This window comes from Mus caroli, chromosome 10 (assembly GCF_900094665.2).
Source record: "Mus caroli chromosome 10, CAROLI_EIJ_v1.1, whole genome shotgun sequence".
In the NCBI taxonomy this organism is placed as follows: Eukaryota; Metazoa; Chordata; class Mammalia; order Rodentia; family Muridae; genus Mus; species Mus caroli.
Window position 1 is genome coordinate 103,858,123 of NC_034579.1, and position 7,159 is coordinate 103,865,281.

The window sequence follows — 7,159 nt, forward strand, 5'->3', positions numbered from 1 at the left end:
TTCCAGAGTGGTTGTACAAGCTTGCAATCCCACCAACAATGGAGGAGTGTTCCTCTTTCTCCACATCCTCGCCAGCATCTGCTGTCACCTGAATTTTGGATCTTAGCCATTCTGACTGGTGTGAGGTGGAATCTCAGGGTTGTTTTGATTTGCATTTCCCTGATGATTAAGGATGTTGAACATACAAATGACTTTTAATCCCACGTGTGAGGGTTGCACAAAAATCCTTGCAGGCATATGCTCTAGACAATACAGTACTTATTAATTACATAACTCATTGTTTCTGAAATTGAGTCAACTTTCCCTACCTCCTTTCCCACAGAAACACCACACACACAACCCTCAAGTGGACATTTTTATGAGGTTTTCTCTGGACTTTGGTTCAGTGGCCCAGATAAGTAGAAATCTCATCACCTACATTTAAAATGAAACATATACCTATAAGTTAATTTTAAAATCCCGAGTTACACTGATTTTTCTAGTATTTTCCTGAGTGGGGAAAATACTTTTTTGTGATAAGACCTATTGGACAGTCTAAGATTTTTTTTAAATTGGTAGATAAATGAATATGTTTTAATTTAATCTTAGCATGAACAAAAGATGTAATAGAAAATAGAGATTTTCTTTTCCTCCGGCTATCTGGGGCTGGACAGATGACTCAGAGATTAAAATTGCAGGTGGCTGCCGTTCTAGAGGACCTGCGTCTGATTTCTAAAGCCCACGTGGTGGCTTATAACCATCTGTCACTCTGGTCCTAGAGGATCCAGTGTTCTCTTCTGGCCTCTGTGAGCACCAGGCATGCATGTGGTACATAGATATTCACGCAGCCCAAACACCCACAAAATAAGTAAAATAAAATAAGATGTTCCTGGTGTTTCTAGTAATATGTAAGATAGTGATTATTTGCTATGTTTTCTAGTGTCCTCCATCCCTCACAGCACAAATCTTTTAGAGGAAAGGTGTATATTTCCCAGTGGCTGGAATTTGTTCCCATGTCTTATTAGAACAGTATTTAAAGATAGGTGTTAACACTTGTGTGAAATTTCAGAAGAGCATGTACATGCAATCGTATATTTACTCAATGTTGTTAAAGAGCAAGAGAGTTGAGTAGACGAGAGGTTGAAAAACTACTAGTCTGATAGCTAGGAACTCTGTGATGACCACTACAAGGGACCCAGGGTCTCCCCCAAGGTTGCCGAAGCATGAGCAAGGGACTCAGTCATTTTGTTTATCAGGACTCAAGCTCAGTCTTGTTCGTGTTGACTAAGGACTTCCACTTCTCAGCCCCCATTGGCCAGGGGTCCTTGTTCCTCACTATGTGAACCCTCCTTAAGGCACCTGATCATCTTCCTAACATGGATGCTCATCTTCCCTATTATAGCACATGTAAGAAGCATGGCCAATCTCCGAGCAAGGCCAAGCATCATTAAGCACCAAGTCCAGTGTTAACGTACCCTTTAGTTCCCTTTCCTTCTTTTTACACATTTCTAGGGGAAAACTGGCCATGCTCAAAGGCATTTGTGTCTACCATATTGGTAAGGCAAACTGAGTGTGTCCAGAAGTGTTTCTGTCAGCCATCTTTATGATGCAGGCTGACCATGCCCAAGGGTCTTCTTGTCTGCCATTTTAACCTTCTGGATACATGCTCCATGCCAGTCAGCTAAACATACCCCAAAATGTGTCTTCTAACTTTCCTGCTTAAATTGAGCAAGTTTAGGAAAGTCCCCACCCTGTGATGCTCTTTGATGGGAGTGTATAGACTACCTGAGTAAAATTCCCACCCTTTCCTCTGTTGAGAACTGGTGCCTTGAATGAGATGATTTCCTCCTAGGTTGGATGCCTAGTCCCTAGTTAATGAGCTTTTAGGGGAGGATTAAGAGATGTGGCCTTGTTAGAGAGGGTGTGGCCTTATGGGAGGAGGGGTGTCACAAGGGGTAGACTTTGAGGTTTCAAAATCTGACTCCAGGTTTAGTCAGTCTCAGCCTCTCCCTCTCTCTCTGTCTCTCTGTCTCTGTCTCTCTCTCTTTCCTGCCTGCCTGCAGATCAGGATATAAAGCTCCCAGCTACCACTGCAGCACCATGCCTTCCTGCCTGTGGCCACGCTCCCCACCATGATAATGGATGAAGATTCTGAAACTATAAGCGAGCCCCAAGTAAATGCTTTCTTTTATGAGAGTCGACATTACCGTGGTGTCTCTTCACAGCAATAGGACACTAAGACAACGAGGCAGAAAGATTGTTCTGAAACTAACATGATTGCATGCTCTACTGGCTTATGATAGGTGGTATAAGTCTTTTTCTCCCCTTTCATTTCAGGGACATTCTTGTTTCAGGCCATTTATTCAAGATACAAACCCAATGGATTCAGTTACACGATCAGGAAAGAGGTATGGGGCGAGAATAAGAGAATAGGGGAAGAGTGAAGAGAAGTCTTGTGTTTCTTGTTTATCGTGAGGTTGCATCTCACACAATCCAGGCTGCTTTTAAATGTGTGTATCTGAAGACAGCTTTCGGAACTGATCCCTCTTAACTCCACTTCCCAGGCTTGTCCGCCATGTCTAACTATCAAGTATTTTTCTTTTATTTATATCTCAGAACCACATACTTTATTTTCCAGAAGCAAGTTTTTAAGAGCATGAAAATATTAAGTCTTACCTTTTAAAGATAATGGTGTTGAAAAAGAAATTTTATGGATGTGGTTTCCAGCCACCACCACGAGTTAGTCAAGAGCCCTCACTAGAAGTCTCAGAAAACCCATGACAAAATAGATTGACTGTCAGGAACTCATTGGCTGCTCTAATGAAGAGAGACTGAAGGTAGACAAACTTTGCATGGAGGTGTTCTCAGCTCTGTTTCTCTGTCTTCTGTGTAGACTCATTCTTGGGCCAGTTTTCTAGAGTTACAGCTCCCTAGCAAGCCATAACACCACTAGGATTCCTTTCTGCATCCAACACTTTCCAGGGGGCTCTGAGTTTCCTCTGCTCTCCATTCTCATCATCATTCAGGTGCCATGGTTGGCTGCACTGCTCCACCCTAAATGAGGTCTGTGGAATCACTTCCCTGAAACTGTTCAGACCCTCAATGGGTTGAGGGGAGTGGATACAGAGAAGAGACCCCAAATACCTAGCACAGGACTGAGGATACTTTTGTAGGGTTGTTATTTTTTTTCTTTAAGACTATAAGATAGACAGCATTTTTACCATCTGAAAAGAAGCCCCAGAAACAGAAGTTGAAAAGCAATGGGACCGGGTTTAAGAATTCTAAATAAGCCAGGCATGATGGGAGACACACGTCGTCCCAGCATTTGGTGAGACTGAGGGAGGAGGACCACTTAAGGCCAGGAACTTACCAGCACTCTGTATACTACAACAAGACAGGGCTCAAAACCAAACCAAATCAGTCACAGATGACACTCAATCCAAGGAGCATTTGTGAAGTGGGAAAGCCGCCCATCCCCCAAGCCTAGGGACGATAAATACCAACTCTAGAGAAAACATAGGCAGACATTTTGAGACGAAGCAGATGGAAGGCTGAGGTAATGTTGTCACGTGACTGTGAATGTCAACGAAGAATCAGATGCCTCCAATCGAAAAGACGGGAAAGTGACCCAGCATGGGAGGGGCTGAAACGCAGGTGAAATGTGTAGCCTTATCACGTGTGTGGAGCTAGAAGAACTCAATTATAACAACAAAATAACAACAACAAGAACGAAGTATGCACAGAGATGGGAAACCCAGGGAACCCTTGTCTAAAAGAAGGCATTAAAAAAACATGGTAAGAAAAGATAATACGAAAGGATATTTGCGCCCACTGATGAGATAGATTGAGTTAGAAGAAAGACGGATGAGGACACAGGAGTCTGTGGCAGATTTAAAAACACACAGCTATGACAAGTACCAAGAATGAGATTCTCTGCTCTCAGAATTTAAACACGGGGAACGGGGAACGTGTTTTTTGTTAGAAAACGTCTCTGAGAGCATCACCACAGCGAGCACTAAAATCCCCAGCGCCGCTGTTACTTGACTTAAGCCACAGAGCAGCTGCATTTGCTTGTTTGTTTTCTGTGTTGCCCATGAGCAAAATGGGAACCACTTGCTCTGCTCAGGATGGATTTAACAACTCCTTTCCCTTCTAGTCTTAGGTGGCTCCTAGGAAAGAGGGCTCCGCCTTAAACTAAAGAGGCTTTGGGTGTCTAGTCACAGCAGTTTGATTGGCAGCTTTTAAGAAAAGATAAGAAATGGAAACAATACAACTATTTGAAAAATCTAAGCTTCAAACACAAGGTTATAAAGGAACTCAGCCTTGGTTCAAGTTGCCTCAGGACACTGACCTTGGCACAGAATTTTGACTGAAAATTGGTTCCAGACATGGAAGGATCTGTTTGTTATACAGGCACTGTGTGGAAAATGAAAACTCCTTCTAGACATTTTTTTTAAACCTTCCATTTTGCCTTCAAGGTTGAAGGGGTCAAACAGATAAGAACTATGCGGCCGTAAGGAGGACTTAGTCTTGCCCACAAAGTTGAATTTTTCCAACAAGCCCTTCTCCAGGCACACAAATCTCTTTCCACTAAATTCTCCTAATTGTTTTAGAGAACACTTAATACCTTTCTACTTCAAAACCTTTAAGAAGGTATCATGACTGGTTAGCAGAAGACTTCTGTTTCTTTCTTTAAAAAGCAAAAAGGGGTTTTATGATATCCATTCCTAATATAACAATCACTTAGGGAATATTTAGCTTGGGCCAGGTGCCATGCTTGGTATTTTGCATACAGCAAATCATTTGTTCTCTTACAAGCTGCATAGTGTTATCTTATAGATGTGATGGTTTGAATAAGAATGGCCTCCGTGAGCTCATATGTTTGAGTGTCCAGTCACGAGGAATGGCACAGTTTGAGAAGGATTAGGAGGTGTGGCCTTGTTGGAAGGAGTATGTCACTGGGGCTGATTTCATGGTAAGGGGACATCACAACATGAGGAACTGTATTAAAGGGTTGCAGCGTTAGGAAGGTCGAGAATCACTGCCTGCGCGGCTGTTTCAGAACCAAGCTGGCACACTGCGGAGCTGAGTGTTGAAACCACGTGTTCTAGCCAAAAGTCACACCTTTTCTCACTACCATTTCTATTTTAAAAGCTAAAAGAATTTATTCACATTCACAACTGAAATTCCGATTTTAAACATTGAAATAAGTAAATGATATTTTAAAATATTGATAGTTAAATACAAATACATTTTTTAAAAAATCAATGTACATCAGTCCCGGATTTACTGAAATATATACAGAGAACAGACAACAGAACTACTTTTGTCTTAGGGTTTCTATTTCTGTGAAAAGACGTCACAAGTCTTATAAAGAAAAATATTTCACTGGAGCTGGCTTACAGTTCAGAGGTTTAGTCCATTATCATCGTGGCAGAGAACATAGCAGCACACAGGCTGTGAGGCTGGCGAGACAGCTGAGAGTTCTACATCTCGGTGGGCAGGCAGCAGGAAGAAAGAGACACACTGGACCTTGCGTTTCTGAAACCTCAAAGCCCACCCCCAATGACACGCTTCCTCTAAAGAGGCCACACCCACTCCAAAAAAGGCCACACCTCCAAATAGTGCTGCTTCCTATGAGCCTATGGGGCCATCTTCGTTCAAACCCAACACAACTTTCATAAATAGCTTTGCTACACATAATAAGTTTTGACCTTAGAATGTAGGGACAGATAGTTTGACCGAAAAGCAACAGGTCCAGTCCATAGGCCCCTTCCACGGAGACACTCAGTGGACCTCAGGAGTAGCAGAAAAAGGACAATCGCTTGCTGAAAAATAAAAAAATCAGAACATGAGCTACCCTGCTTCCTTCAGTGAAAACAAACCAAAGCCCCTCCGGTAAGAAGTGCAGCAAGCTGCGGAGGTAAAGCAAACAGATCGGAATCTTGAATGTAAGAATTGCTGGTATTTAGAAAAGCTCACAGCAGGCACCCATGCTTTCAAACTCCTGCTGCAATCTGGGGGAGATGTCAATCACTACTTGCACTGTTTTTCAACAGTACTTGGTGGACAGAGAATCTGGCTGCAATTACGAGCTTATTTTGGATTGGGCCCAGCATACGACATAAAACGGCATAAACCAGGCCTGTACTTTGTCACCGGAGGGGCGTTCCTCAACTCTGCCTCTTCCTACCCCCCTAACAGGGCCTTTGGCAACGTAAGCGGGAAATTTTTTATTGTCGCAACGTGAGGGTACTGGCATCTATCAGTTAAAGTCATCCTAACCCCCACCAAAGAACTAGGCTATTAACAGCATGATGTTGCGCCTGGATGAAAGGGGTGATCAATTTGTGACAGAGGGGAGTAGTTTTGGTCGCTGCCTATTGGGGCGTGGAGATCACCATTCTTCAAATACTAATTCTTAGGGCAACCCACTACTGATGACAGAGAAGTGGATCACCAAATGTCCTAGAATACAAACCAGATAGAGATGACATTATTTTGCTTTTTGTCTAGAACAATATGTCACCTCAAATGCAGATTTTAGGTCCTTTCTGCTGTCTTCGCCAGCGAGGCCTCCCTGGGCTTTTCTGACAACTGCAAACAATTGCAAACTGAAACCCGAAGCCTTTCGGCGCCAGGGTTTCTGCGTGGGTTGTGGGTTTCTTCCCCCCTCAGCAAAGAGTGGTGGGGGAAAGCAAAACATTTGGGGAATGAGGTGTTTTCATAACGTCATTTGTTTAGTCTAGATGAGGAATGCAGCTCTTTCGCGACAGGAAAGCTGCGGATTCCAGAAGCCGGGATTCTGACCAGAGACTATCCTGCACCGGGGAGTCCTGCACCCCGGAGGCTAACATATGGCATTTGTGCAGTAAAGGGTGGCGGGAATCCCACGGGGCGACACCGGATCTCGCTGGCTCCGGGCGGATCCTGAGTGCTCCGGACGCCCGGGGACCGGCGGGTAGGAGCAGCCGGAGACGGTGGGAGACTCCGACGCGCGGGAAGCCGCAGGAAGAGGCGGGATTCCGGTCTTTTGTCTCTGGGCCAGAGCTCGAAACCCGCAGCGGGAGCCCAGCTCAGCGCGCCGGGCGGAGACCATCGGACACCCCGAGGGGCGTGACCGCTGATAGGCGTGGCGAACAAGGCCACGCCCAACATAAGTCTTTAAAAGCAGGCGCGC